The 6000-nt window shown below is 40.6% G+C and overlaps 1 protein-coding gene across 1 annotated transcript in view; it reads right to left on the reverse strand.

Annotated features, from left to right (window-relative positions):
• Positions 1–5649, reverse strand: part of LOC136838633 (actin-binding protein IPP) — a 59427-nt gene extending 53778 nt beyond the window's left edge. The window contains exon 1 of the mRNA XM_067103921.1: positions 5554–5649. The gene's annotated coding sequence lies outside the window, so the exon portion shown is untranslated. The remainder of the gene's footprint in view (positions 1–5553) is intronic.
• Positions 5650–6000: the final 351 nt, after the last annotated feature.

Consider the following 6000-nt stretch of genomic DNA (forward strand, 5'->3'; position numbering starts at 1 on the left):
TCGTGAGTAGGCTTGCCAAAGAAAGGCTGGAACTTAGATCCTTGCACTAGAGAACTCTGTCCTACCAGACGAACTTGAGATACTCCTTAAGTCCGGCAGGGACATGGAAGTATATTTCTTGTGTAAGTCAGGTCTTCATCCAAATGCCCTTGGAGAGTGGATGACAGGATTCTCTGGTTCATCTTTATCCTGAATTTCGTCTTCTATATTAAGAGAAAAAAGGGGTGTTGCAGGCTGTGCAGATTCGCTGACTACTATGCGGTCTTGAGGACAACCGAGGGAACTTGCAGATCCTCGTCCCGACCCGCACACCACCATGCGGACTAGCTGCTAATCCTGCCGACCCTTTGACAGTCAGCGGACACTTGGACATTCAAGCTGACTCGATTATGATGGACTCAATAACACTACACACAGGCCGAAAACTTATGCAGAAAACACGGAAACCTAGCACAGGCACAACTGTGGGTTTGACAAATTGAACCAAACCCTTCTACAGAGCAGACACAGTTCTCTCAACTGTACAACAAGGGAAGAAGAAATGTAGGCTTGGAGGTGAAAATAACAGGGCTGAATGTGATTGTGTGACTCCCTTAGCAGTAAAAGGCAACCCAAATTTTCTCTTCTTGAGGTTTCAAAGTAAAGAGCAGAAATCTCTAAAAGACATCTCAATTGTCCTTATCCACACAGGACAGGACTCGGAGACAAATCGAGGTAATGTCTCTCAACTAAAAACTGGGAGTCCTCTAACTTCTTAGCCAGAGCTCCTGCTGTCTAAGAGGAGGGAGCTTTCTTCATGAAGCTCAAAAATACTGGACATAAATGTTCTCCTAAAAGGGGACCTCTCTGTACCCAGACTAATGCTCTCCATATGGCGCCCAGATGTGGGAGACTGATACTGAAGAACTGGTGCCAGGTTATCGAGAACTGGCGCCGGTCACTTGAAAAAGCCAGAGCCAGGTGCTCAATCAGGAACTGGCATTCAAAAAATAACAACAGTGTGTTCTAAAAAACTGTCTGTGAGCAGGTGATAAATGTTCACAGGCAGGAGTCAAGTACAGGCAGTCCCTGGATTTTGGCGATCCGGTTTTACCGGGCTTGTCTAGCAACAAAAATTGGCAATTTCAGATTCCAAAAATCACCGATTTCTGCTTAACAGTGCCAATAATCAGGTATTGCCGCTGATACATACCTAACAGAGGTGCCGATCTCCAGATATCAGTGCCGATAAGCGCCAAAAATCGCTGATTTTCGATTATTGGTGATTTTCACTTAGCGTCGAGCTGTCAGAACGGAACCTCCGCTGATAACCAGGGACTGCCTATACTGGATCGATATTGACACTCTGTAGTAAGCACCAAGAGTTCTTGAATCGGCGCTGAGCTTTTGGGAATCAGCGCGGATGCAGTTGGCGCTGAACTTTTGGCAACCAGTGCCAGAGCGCAGAGGCAATGAGCAGGCGCTGAGCGCTTGTCGTATTTTGCCAAAAGAAGAATCTCTAGTCCGTTGGAATGTAACAGGAGATGTCTCATTGTCACTACATCTCTTCAAGGGTCGGGATGCACCATGACAAACACCTATAACACCTCTTGTCAAGGCTAATTTTGAGTCCAACGACAACTGGTGGACACTAAAAGGGACGCCCTTCCAACAGCAGTCTGAAGGTTTTCCACTATGCAAAGTCTGAGTGACAGGTTCTACCGAGGTGACTTCCCATGGGCAAACCCCACCAACCTCCTTTGGACTTTCAGAATATCTTCTTCTTTTTATCTAGGAGCATCAGGAGGGGAGGGCGCTCTGGTGGAAATTGCTGGGCGCTCGGGTGGTGGAAGTACAAGAGACAAGCACCGTGGACTTCCAAACCAGAATCTATATCACAAAAGCCTGTCCTTTTGGATGCCTTTTCAATGGTTGTCTGCTGATGCCTGAGACTGGACAACAGGCTCAATTGAGGGGGCAAACCCCCCTCGGACTCCCTTGGATTGCAAGTATGTCTTCTCCCAGGTTTAGGGGAGCAGGACAGTGACCTTTGGTCTAGGAGATCTGACAGACTGGTCAGTCACCTCATTCCCTACACTTCTGGCAAGACACCTTTTCAGTGGCTGTCTGTCGCCACCTGGGACCGTATAGCAGGTTCAACTGAGGGGCAATTACCTGGGAACTTCCCATCAGCCTCCATTGGATGTTCAGTATGACTTCTCCCAAGTTCAGAGGAGTATAACAGTGACTTTGGTCTAGGAGAACCAACGGGCCGGATAAACACCTCCACTGCACAACACTACACTACCACAAGGTTAACTTCTGTTAACCCATACACAAGACTGGCTCTTGGCGAGGGAGCCAGGCGTGGAAGAAAAGAAGTAGCAAGAGAGAAAAAATTAATGTGGGAAGAGTTGGCGCCATACGATCGGAAGCTGGCACTGGGTGATCCCAGGATGTGAATGGTGCCTGGTATAGCTGGGTGCCAGGTGAGCTAGCAGCTCCAGAAGCTAGTGATCACTCCTAGGCCCTCGGCGCCAAAGCTAGCGGGCATTCCTGGGCACTTGATGCCGACTCTTGGCTGTCAAGAAAGTCTATTTATCCAAAGGCCCATTGCTGCCAAAGTAAGTAATTTCTCTCCTTACTACATTCTGCCCTTACTCTTTTTCAGTTCTCTGCAAAGGAAAGTATAATAAGAAAATTTTGTAAATCAAGTCTTTACCGACAATTGTTTAGAAGTACACAAAGTACCATAACACAAAACATCACAGTTCCTTATCCAACATTATTTGAGACTTGCTGATATGTATTCACCACCGAAAACAACGGTTAAGTAGCGAACACAATATTTTCGTTATAATACAGTACTCGGTAAAGGAGGGTTAATCAACTGATTGCAAAATCGCTCTAGCGTAATATGATAAACTTGAATCAGATCTTAATAACAAACAAATAAAATACTGATCCTGATAGTTGTAGGCTTGAAGGCTACTCGAAATCAGCAATAATATTTCACGAATCCGGTTATCTAACCAGTGAATAATAAACAATGCTGCTGTAAACACCTGACAAATAAGCCTGGGGTAATTAACTTTGTCTTATTTATTTTAAATGCACATAATATATTGCTTTTTTAATTTTATACATTACTTATATATTTAAATGTTTAATATGTTTATTTCATTGAAGATCAAGTTATTGAAACAATATCTTTATTTTCAACATTTTTCCATAACAGTCAATCACAAACCATCTGCTTAATCAAATTCAGCTCTCAGCTAGGCCAAAATACAGATAAAAAGTTGCCAGATTAGCAAGGTGCTACTGTACCTGGTGAATTTGAGATAAGTTTACAATGGACAAAGCAGAGGAACTTAGCATTTTTATGCTATACCTAAAATATATATTTAACTGAATAAATAATTATAATTTTTTTGATAAATTTCTTAAAGAAAAAATAATGTTTAGGTGATGTATAATCATAATCCTTCATCTCAATTAGCCTTTGTGTATGGTGATATGACTTATTGGGATATGGTCTAAAATAATAAAAATCACAGAGGAATATCAACCTAACCTTAAACCTTATCATGGGTATCTAAAGTCCAAGCATACTACCTAATTCAGTATAAAAGTCAAATAGTTGAACTGTTATTAGTGTATGATGAAACTACTTCTTCGGATAGGTAAATCAGGTGATGTGAAATAATGTTGTCATAACTGGCTTGATATGTTTTTGATAAAAATTTGTTTGAAGAAATCATGGTTTTTTAGCAGCTATAGAATTTTGGGTAAAGATATATAAATTTAAATAAAAAATAAAAGCAAGAGTTATCTAAACTGCAGAGTTGACCACAAGCATACTAGTATATCCGGGTCATATAACGTGGTCTGGGGATGAAGCCCAGGCTAAGTAAATAAAAAAAAAAACTTCATGTAAATTAAAAAACCAAGGTAAGGCAGGGTAGTGATGTGTGGTAAGATTTGGCCAGCTTGGTTAGTATGCTTTATGGTAAATCCCTTTCCATCTTTCTGTATATATTTCCTTTGTCCCCAGAAATGTAGCTTCCCTAAGTGATTTCCACAGTAATCAGTGATACCAAAATGGGGTAAATAGCATAAATTTGGCTTTGTTAGTGAGGATTAGCAGATCATTTTCATTTGCAACCAATGTCTTGCAATAAAAACACAATGGATTCTTATGGATTTTGTCCCTTATTTATGGTGAACCAAGCGTTAAAGATCTCTGTACATGTCAAAATACCATAGAATTAAGTATTAATATTATACACAGGTCTTACACACTTCATAAATGTCCATATGACAGAAACCTGTGAAAGATGTAATGTGCAAAAAATTACAGTTAAATTGTGAATCTAGGCTAGAATATGTTATGTGCAAAGCTAGACTAGGTTGGGAAATGCAATATTAGGCTTTTGTTTTTGATGAACATGTTATTGGTAATGATAATGGTACCAAAATCATTATATCCCAACAAAATTTACAAAACAGTTTTTAAGATTTCAGACAGGAATGAGTGATCTACAATACTGAGCAAGCATTCATCTTGAAAGATACAAAAGCCATGAGGTAAGGCTGGGCAAGCAGGGTCTTTGGTAAATTTTTACATTAATACCAGGTCCACTCACACAAATGCGGTGTTTATAGGCTAGATGCCCCATGGGTATGAATGTTGAAACAAACAGAAGACAGTAATTATCTCAGTAACACTGAATTTTTTATTGATTTTAGTATAGTTTTCATATTATTATGCATAGGAAGGAGAGATAAGAATAAAGCAAAGACTCCAATATCGAAAACTGGCATAAAAGTAAAATAATACCAACTACTTCTACAGAAAGGATTGGTTAGTTTTAAAGGTCTGACATATTCCTGAATTTCAGTCATTTTATGTCTCCCCAATGAGCACCACCATTCAGCATCAGTCCAAAATGATCATGCCGTCATAATGAAAATATGATCCAATTCGGAACATTTCCAAGTAGCCTTAACCTACTCCATGATAGGCTTCTGTTGGGTGCATCCCTTCCTACACAGGAATACATAAGAATTACACCTGGCTTCTTTGGTAACACCCACTAAACCATTTTCGAATTTATTTTTCACTATAAATGACTGAGTAACCACTCGTAAAGCTGCAGGCTTTACCTCTGTAGCCTAGTAAGAACGCTTGCCGTATTGGAGGTAGGCCTATAGTTGTTGTATCAACCGAACATAGCTTAAGGCAGCCTACTTAGGTATATCAACCTTTAAGGACAAAGCATCTTTGTTGACAAATGCACCTGTCGAACGCGTATATAGTTACTGAAGAACAATTCGTATTCATCACCGTAAAAGGCTCTGCTGCACCATGTACAATTTGGAAGGAATGCATTCCACGACAATCATGCAATGAAAACCAACGATAAACAACAACAAATCTGCGAGGATTTTTTCTCCGCAACGTCTAATGGTCTTCATTAGCTTCATTCCTGTTTATCCTCGCTCTGATGCTATATCGTTCCAGAGGCCACGGCCCTTTAAGCTATCGACTAGGCATTTAGAAATACTCACGCTCCACCTGAATGTTTCTGTAATTGTCAGAAACGGGCCGAAAAAGAATGACCCCTTTTGCGGTTGCAGCCACCCAAAGATGTCGTCGGATCTCGTGAAGCAGACGACGAACTTTTGACAGGAAGGATATGAGAGGCAGATTAGGCTAAATTTGCGATTTCCCAGCTGGCCGATACCTTCTTATCCTCTGGTAGAATTTGCAATATTATAAGCATCTTATTCGATATAAAATCAAAATGTATTGGGGCATCGTGGGTGATTTATTCAAAATGCCAAATTGTTACGGCAAAACGATAATGTTTGGTCCGTGAAGGCGGAGAATTTGAAACGATAGTTGCCGGCTATATATGCTGCGAGGAAAATTCATTTATTACGTAAAACACTAAGCTTGGTAATGTTATTTTATTGATCTGACCCCAAAAACTAGTAAATTGCATGGGCCTTCCG

Source organism: Macrobrachium rosenbergii, chromosome 5 (assembly GCF_040412425.1).
Source record: "Macrobrachium rosenbergii isolate ZJJX-2024 chromosome 5, ASM4041242v1, whole genome shotgun sequence".
Classification (NCBI taxonomy): Eukaryota; Metazoa; Arthropoda; class Malacostraca; order Decapoda; family Palaemonidae; genus Macrobrachium; species Macrobrachium rosenbergii.